At 46.1% G+C, this 8084-nt stretch overlaps 1 protein-coding gene across 3 annotated transcripts in view; it reads right to left on the minus strand.

The window, feature by feature from the left end:
* CHRDL1 (chordin like 1) overlaps window positions 1–1632 on the minus strand; it is a 38810-nt gene extending 37178 nt beyond the window's left edge. Inside the window, exon 1 of one of the 3 annotated variants that reach the window (XM_071442475.1) lies at window positions 1152–1632. The gene's annotated coding sequence lies outside the window, so the exon portion shown is untranslated. The remainder of the gene's footprint in view (window positions 1–1151) is intronic. The other 2 variants (XM_071442474.1, XM_071442473.1) reach the window with 2 other exon arrangements.
* Between the last annotated feature and the right edge of the window lie 6452 nt (window positions 1633–8084).

Below are 8084 nucleotides of genomic sequence, written 5' to 3' on the forward strand. Positions count from 1 at the left end.
GCACATCACTGGGACTAGCAGAAATGTGAATGTTTAAATATTTCAGCCTTCTTAGGGATTGCTTAAGCAAACAATAATTATAAATGGCACACAATTATCCTTTGTGCAGCGCCTTATCTGTTAGCTAGGTTGGTTAGTTGGAATAGAAAGGCTCAGAAATCCACCCATTTTAAATGTCAGGTCTTGAAAAAGGAAGAACATTACAAAACTTGGACTGCTTGTTTTTAGAAATGCTGTACGTAATGTGAGATGGAGGAGTTAATAACAGAAATGGGATGGAGACTTTTGATGTTGTTCTTAATTCTCTTTAATTTCTGTATTGTTGTTACTCCAAATATAAACACATACTTTTCACTATTAGGACACTCCCTTTATTTCCCCAAAGGGCAATGTCCTAAAAATATTCCTGGATTTAAAAAATCTCAGTTAGTATTAACCTGTTAATTATTGGTGTATTTTCTACATTGTAGAAACAATTAAAGTCATCCACACCTTACTTAGTGTGGATGACTTTAATTACTTAGTGAAATAAAGCAGAAGGGGCTCTGTTTAACGCCTCGCCCTACAAAAAGCCCGGCTTGGTAACTACAAGAGGCGGTGTCCGGCCTCGCCACGTTTTACAATTAGTGAAAGAAACCCGCAAAATCCAAAAATGGCAGTGCCGGGGCCAGCTGGCAGGGGCTGCGGCGGTGCAGCGGCGGGGACAGCTCAGCCCCGACGGCCGCGCTCCCCTCCATCACCCGCAGCGCGAGCCCTGTCCCTCCGCTCCTCCCGAGCCTTTATCCCTGCGGCGCGTCCGCCCGCTGCCGTCGGGAGGTGGCCGTGGGCGGGCGGCTCCCCCGCGGGCTCCGGCTCTGCCGCGGGCTCCGGCTCTCGCTGCTCTGATAGAGCAGCCGCCCCTTGGGAGCCGGCCCGGGGAGCGCCCGCCGCCCCGCCCGGGGCCGGGAGGGGAGCTCGGCTCGGGGCTGCCCCTTCCCGGGGCCGGGCCAGGTGCCGCCGCTGCCCCGAGGGGGCGACGGGACATGGACCAGCGGAACGGGACAGACGGAACGCCCGGAAGGCGTCGAGTCCGTGCCGCGGCCTCGGGAGTAGCTCCGGCAGCGGGACCGCGCCTTCCCGGGGCCTCGTCTCGGACAGCAAAGCTCACAAACCTGGGGCAGGGCTGGAGGCCGCTCCGCTCCGCTCCGCTCGGACACCGCCGCGAACAGCGCTCGGGCTGGGGCGACCGCGCGGCTCCGCGCTCCGCGGGTACGGGGGGGTCCGGCCAGGCGGCTCCGCTGCTCACTCACGTTGCCATAATCTTCTCACGCGGCTTTTAGGTGTCCCCTTCGACTGGGTAATGGGGGGGCAAGCAGGGACGGACGGGGTCCTGTCGCCGCCGCCGCCGCCAGCCCTCGACCCCCGAGTGATGGACGGGAGCGGGGAGGGAGGGATCCGCTACGCCCGAGCTGCGGGGTGGGTGCTCCGGAAGGTCCCGGGCTGGGGCACCTGCCACCGCCTGCCGCCCCGGCGAGGAGCGCAGCGAGGCCCCGCGGCCGGAGGATGCTCGGCGGCGGGTCCTGCCCCGCAGCCCCGCCGGCAGCGAGCTGCGGCGGGAGGCGGGGTGAGCAGGTCCGCCTCCGCCCCGGCCCCCTCCTCGCCCGCGCCCCGCGCCCGCCGCCCGGCACAGCGGCGTGGCTGACACGGCTGGGGTGGAGCCGCTCCGCCATGGGGGGCCGCGGACAGGGGGGCGACACCGGACGCGGGGCTCGGAGCCCGCCCGCCCTTCGGGCTGCCCTCCCGCCCGCGGAGCAGCCGCGGCCCGCGGGACCCGCGCCCGGCGGTGGGGCCGTGCTCCGGTGCCTTCCAACGACCTGCGGGGTGGGTGACCGTGGCCACTTTTCCTCCACGGGAACACAGCCCCGCGGGTGGCTTTCGTGGAGAGCGGACTCCACACCGAGACGGCTCTTTAATGGGCTTCTCCTAGTCGGGGTGCCCCCCGAAGCAGACCTGACGGAGTTAGCATCCACTGGGAACTGCCAGACACCTTCTGCTGATACCTTCTGGTCTGATTTATTGTGTTAGAAGGTTTCAAGGTCACATTGAGATTCTGGTGGAACTAAATTAAACCCATGACTCATTATATGCTTGGTCAAACATTCTTTTTCTGTCTTCTTGTAGCCCCTGTAACTAATAAGAAGAGATCAGTGAACTCTTGACAAATGATCTGAGAAAAAGGGTGAGATATGAAAAGACATCATGTGGAGAAACAAATTACAACCTATTTCCCCTAGTTTGGGACCAGGGTGTTTGGGAAGCACTGCTGGGAGGTCGTACACCTCTCAGGCTTAGTAGATATTTTCAGAAGGCTGAAAATTGAGCAGAACTTTCGTTTCTTCCATTGTACCTTAGCTGGACAAAACACTGAAGGTACACTGTATGGTAAAACCTTATACTAGCATGAGGAAAGATAGATTACTTGCTAAGGCTTTTGTAGTGTGACTTTATGAGTAACCAAGGCTGTGTGTCAGTCAAATGCAACTCTATAACTACTAATATTAAATAATGAAAAGAGAAAGTTCTGGAGCTAAGCATTTTGAAAACATTGCTCCATGCCTACTTCTGTGTCACTCTGCCACTCTGTCTTGCTGTGCACAGGCAGTAATCCATGTTCCTGAGGAAAAACCACTGCTTAAAGCTCTTAGTTCCCAATGTGATGCCTATGGCTGCAGACTGATAGTATAGGGACAGCCACTATGTATGAAACAGGGATGGGCAAACAGAAAAAGAAATGGTAACTCTGAATCAGAAGTATGATTGTAACTTGCACATGAAATCAGAGAACCTGCTGTGTGCAAGCTCCAGTCCCACACAGGGGTATCCATGCTCATGGAGAAGAGTTAAGCACATGTGTGTGCTTCTAAATTGTGGGGCTGTAGGAATGTTTCTCCTTTAGGTGTTGTGCTGGGTTAGACCATACAGGCTCAGCCTGTGAGATAAATTGCCTCTGAATAACACAGACACTCAGCTGTGTGACTGAACTGACCCTACTGCAAATCTTGGTGAATAGAAATCCACAGGTCATTGTAGACAGGTTTAACAGTTTGGGTTGATAGCAGCTACATGACTTTAGTAAATGCAGCTTTGGGCCTGGGCAGAGCTCAGTTTTACTGCAGAGACATCCTCCAGAACAATTCACCCAACTCTGTCAGTGTTTTCTGTGTATTTTTTCTCCAGGTATTTTCTTCTCTGTGCTGATACAAAGTCCAGTGTGTGTAAAGACAACAGTAATTGTTGCAGTACTCTTTATGCCTAGTCAGTGTAGTAGTAATGAGAAGCAAAATATTTTCTATAGACTGTGTGACCTGAATTCTTTTGCAGAGGGATTCTTTGAAAATAAATTCCTTATTTGGCCTGAAGAGTGCTTTGGGAAAGTTGCTATAGATGCCAGCACTTTCTATTCCATTCTGTAAGACTGTTTCAGAAAACGCTGCTGTCTGATGGCCTCTGGAGATACTAATTCAGGTGCAAGACCTTTGCTGAACATAAAGATATTTGAACTGGAGTTCTTTATCCATTCTGGCAGATTTAGGTTGTAGAGAACTGGCTGAAAGAACCTTTCTCTCAAGTGAGGTTTTGAGACTCACTGAACTGGCAACTTGGTGGAAACCCAGACTTCCAAGGGCAGGCTGCTCTAGTCTGACTCCCAGTCCTGGTCCTGCTGCTCAAGCTCTTCATCAGTTGCTGGGACGTCCCTGAGGACTTTTGACTGAAGATGCAGTCTGGCATCTCTCTTGGTCACATACAATGGCTGCATCTGTTTCCTGTCCTTCATCTTCCCATGGCACAGCGCTGCAGCAAGGGTTGTGCTTGTTAGGCCACAGGAGAATGTGGCACATGCTGGACATTGTGCATGAACAGAATGTTCACAGGTGGCCTCTTGGTGAGTGACTCTTCTGGGCTGGCAAGGTTTCCAATGCCCCTGGATCCTGGGAGTGCTTCACCTATGCCCAGGCTGTTCCTTTTCTCCCAGCTCTGGCCAAGTCTCACCAAGAAGGACAAGCACAAGCACTACTCCTTGTGTGTCACCACAGCCCGTTATGCTTTGCCTTGTCTCACATCTAACACAGCCCCATGGCAGGGCTGACACAGCACTGACAATTTAGCAAGCCCCTTGCTCTGTGCTCTTGCTCAGCACTGAGCTCTTACTGCAGCTTGTGGAGTTCAGGGCTGCTGCACACGTGTGACACACAGAGCTCTGGAGAAGCATCACATCCACAGTTGTTACCCTTCATGCTGCCAAGCAGAACTCACTGCTTGAATATGCTCTGCATTCTGGTGTCCAGGCAGGAAAGAATTGCTCCTGATAGTGAGCAATAAAGATTGAAGGATGCCCTAAGTTTTTATAAGCACAGAGATTTATCCATGCAATTCTCATTAACGATAATGGAAATTAAGCAGATAAATAATGTGACACTGCCAGTAGAAGTCCAAGTCCCTGTGCTGTGCCTCACAGTGACTGAGCAGCATAAGGGTACCCTGCTATTATTTCTCAGTTCTTGTGAGGAGAAAAAAAAACAGGCTAAAAGATTCATGCCAATGCTAACATGTTTACACACCATGTGGAGTTTTCTTAATTGCAACAGACATGGAGCTCTGAGAGATATTAGACACATGACACAATATCCCTGTCTTTTTTTTTTTCCTATTTATTTGTGGTCAAATTTTCACTCTAAAAATGTATGAAAGGAAATTCTTAGCGTAATGATGAGTGTCCTTTGATTTCTGTATTCCCATAAATTCAGTGAAGCCCTTTGGAAAATGTATCTTAAGATGCTAAAAATTATTCCCAGGGTTTTATAAAAATCTCTAAATTACTTTTTGTGGTTTGGATCAGCCCCCCCCAGTTATCATACTGGGAATACAATCTGGATGTTCACCAAGCAGGCTTCACAGATACTGTTCAACAAAAAGGGCTTCAGATGTGCATGATTTTGTGATTATGGCATAGGATGGTCATGAGCATTCTCCACCCTCCTGTTTTTTCTGTAGCATGGACTTCATCCACAGTGTGTTGTCAGTCCTCTAGCACTTGAAATTAATTTATTTATTTGCCAGTAAGACAGATGGATGTAGTGAGCCTGAGATTTCAATTCAGGCATTACGCAAAATGCCAAACTGCAGCCTAATTCCTCATTACCTTGCTGTGGATATATTTAGATGGGACTGAAAGTTTTTCATTGTTCTGTCAAAAAATACAAATAAAATATATCTCTTTAAATCTAACTTCCAAATACACAAGTGAGAAGAGACTCACAAAACTTGCCAGCAGCAATGAAAATTCAGGAGAAGGCAACAGTGTTTCATTCCATCGTAGAGTAAATGACACTTTGCTAGGTGGGCTGTTGAGAATCCCAATGTGTAGAATAAATATATACACTCAGAGGTGAGGCCCTCCTGAATTTTGCATGTGCTCATCCTTTCCTCAAAGTGTTCATCTGCAAATGTTTCTAATCTAATCTAATCTAATCTAATCTAATCTAATCTAATCTAATCTATTCTAATCTACCCCAGATATTTATAAGATACCTATTACCACCACTGTGTGTGTGCAGCTGTAACTATGATCCTATAATTCTCTCTCATATCTGTCATGTCAAAAAACTTCAAGACAATTTATAGATTTCTGTGGTACATTCATGAGATGCATGAATAGCAAGTTCAAATCTTCAGTTCAAACTTTCATCTATAATTCCTGTATGGGCAGTGTTTTGTGGGCAGGAAGCACAATTAGTGCTTCCAGAAAAGTGTAAATCCATAAATCAGGCTATATTCAGCAACTGAAAAGCAACATCAGAGAATCTGTTTAAGTGATTATAGTGATTATTTCTGAGTTCTGGGATCAGCTTCACCTTCATTGTTTTTTCACTACCACACATTCTTGAAAACAGCAGAAGGTGGCACAGTTCACATAACAACAACATAAGTTCTTTCTTGCTGTTGCAATTGTTGACTAGAATCACACTTGGTAAAAAAATGTGTGAGTTTAAATGAATCCCAGTCATTTGCTCTCAGTCCTGCTATGCAGAAAAAATGCTGGAACAAATCTTATGGATTAATCATACCATGATAAAGATCCACTTGCTGAGGATTTTCTTTGCAGCTGGCATCCACCAGATAAACCCAGTCAGTCCTGGCTCCCATTGCATGACAGGAAGGAGTCAAGGCAGGCTGAATGAGGCTCCAATTGCAATTCAAAAGTACTTTTATAAACTGTGATTAGTGCTGCTAATCTCACCTTGGTAAGCCAAAGACAATAATGAAGTTACTCAACACCTTGGGTATTATGTAATTATTTTGCTTAGAAATTTGCTGGTGTGAGAGTGCTTTTGAAACCCATTAGTAAAAAAACTGAAGTTGCCAAATGATTGATCTCTTCTCTAGGGAGAGCAAAGTCAAATATGTGCCAGCATGGAGCCAGAGCTTGCCAGGGGCTGAGGACTTGAAAATCCCATTGCTACCAGTGAGAGCTGAGGACAAAGTCCTTGGTGTAACTGAGCTCAGTTGTAAAATGAACTAATGGCTGTGGAGCTGTCTTTCCCTCTAATAACAATATTGTGTACTTACAACAGACCCTAACATGTTGCACTAAACTGTGATGCCAGCCTGCTTGATTTGGACTGCAGGCTTAGGAAAATCCAAGCTGGGCTCTGCCTCAGTGTCTGACTGACCATGAGGGCACTCACCAGCACTGAGTGAGGCCAGAGGGGAACACCACTCCTTTCTCTTGTCTAGTTCATAAAGCCAGTCTTAACTTTCCTTCATCAGAAGATGGTGGTCCTTTCACATGAACAAAATTGAAGAGAGATAGAAAAAATAGCTGAGCTGTGTCAAAAAGTCACAAGGACTGCTCAACAGAGGATGGGAACAGTGGAAATGTCCAAGAGGGTAAAGGTGAAATTAGAAATGGCTCTTTGAGAATAACCAGCTACAAAATAAAGTTTAAAGTGAGGAAAGGGAGGACTTCATTTCATCATTAAAAACATCAGTATAAAATACATGGAGAAAAACAAACAGTGAAGACACTGTTGCTAGTAGGCTGGCTTTTAAAGTATTAATGGAACGTCACAGAACAAGAGTTTCTTTTATTCTTTTCTATCCCAGCTCCCTGCTTTCAAGGTTCTTGTGTGAACATGCTGCAGTTTGCAAGGCTGTGAAATTATCAGACCTGGACCAGTGCCAGTACAAACCAATTTATTGGAGTCCAGCAATTAACTAAAACCTAGAAAGCTTGATTAATTGTGGCACTGCTCAGCAGGGAACATTGAGAAAAAAAATCATGACACTCCATGAGTTCTCTGTTCCATATACCAATTTACATTATATGTAAAGAAAAGTTTCTTCTTTGCAAATACCCTTACTTTATTATTTTGCATCATGTAGAAAGAATAATTACAATGCCATGTGAGAAAATGCTTGGCTCTCTGGATAATCATTTCATAGTAGGTGTTATCCTGTTACATTTTTTTTTTTTACTGAATTAATATCTCATTGTAACCCCAACAATAGGATATATTATTTTAAAACACTGTTTCATTAAGCTTCTCTCTGGAGGAACATATTGAGAATGCAGCACTGCTCTGTTCCCTTCTATTGCTTCAAATATGCATGTGTGCAAGAAAGATGAGGGTTTGATAGTTTTTCAGAATTATTTAGGATAGAAAAGAAGCAATCAAATAGTTGGGCTGAGAAGCAATTTAGTAGGGCAGAGTATGTTGACTGAAATGAAATCCTGGATTCTGAGGAGGCAGACATTATGAGAAGCAACTACAAAGTGTAATTTAGGTGTTAGCTGATTTTATTATGATAGTATTAACAAATAGTGTCCACATCATTGGTTCTATTTTAAGGCTTATCATAAAAGTCCATGCATAAGGCAGAATTAAAAAAATCTCATTCCTAGATGCCTTAGTGGCACATGAATCACCTTTAGTATAGATAACTGAGAAAAAAATAAATACTCCAGTGTAATGTATCACTGCAGCATATTGTAATGGGTAGTACAAAACACTGGATCTGATTAATCTCAGTTCTCCTTACATCAA

This window comes from Agelaius tricolor, unplaced genomic scaffold (genome assembly GCF_023055355.1).
Source record: "Agelaius tricolor isolate 1412-34295 unplaced genomic scaffold, bAgeTri1.0.p SCAF_17, whole genome shotgun sequence".
Classification (NCBI taxonomy): Eukaryota; Metazoa; Chordata; class Aves; order Passeriformes; family Icteridae; genus Agelaius; species Agelaius tricolor.